The following is a 555-nucleotide window of genomic DNA, read 5'->3' on the forward strand; positions in this document are numbered from 1 at the left end:
CCCGGTCCCCGGCCCTGCCGGCATGAGGCTTTGGGACACGGTGGGGACAAGGGGCTCCCCCATGCTGCCCCTGCCTGCTTCTGGCTCGGGTGCCACGGGGGACCCAGGGCTCCTTCCCCTATATACATATATAAATATAACCTGAGGAATAAACCAGAAACTACACATGACCAGCGCTGTGTTCTGGCTGGTGGGATGGACCAGAGCAGCAGAAACCCCCGGTCACGGCAAGCTGCCCCGCTTCCCTCGCACGGAGCATTGCGACGCAGTTCTCCCCTTCCCGCTCAGCCCTCCTTCCCCATAAGTCTGTCCCTCCATCCGTCTGTCCTTCCCTCCTGCCAGCCTGGAGTCTGGGAGCCCCTCTGCAGCATGGCACCAGCCGAGGACATGGCACACCGCTTCCCTGGTGTGCAGGCGAGGCGGTAGTGGTGGGGAGAACTGCCCGCAGCCCATTTGCACCTGCGGTGCCAGGGTCCGCGGCGGCTCTGCCCTGGGCCAGGCTCGGCGCTGGCGGATGGGACAGGAGTGTGGACATGGCCAGCAGCTGTCCCTCGA

The sequence above is a fragment of the Aptenodytes forsteri genome, unplaced genomic scaffold (genome assembly GCF_000699145.1).
Source record: "Aptenodytes forsteri isolate BGI_AS27 unplaced genomic scaffold, ASM69914v1 Scaffold7, whole genome shotgun sequence".
Taxonomy (NCBI): domain Eukaryota; kingdom Metazoa; phylum Chordata; class Aves; order Sphenisciformes; family Spheniscidae; genus Aptenodytes; species Aptenodytes forsteri.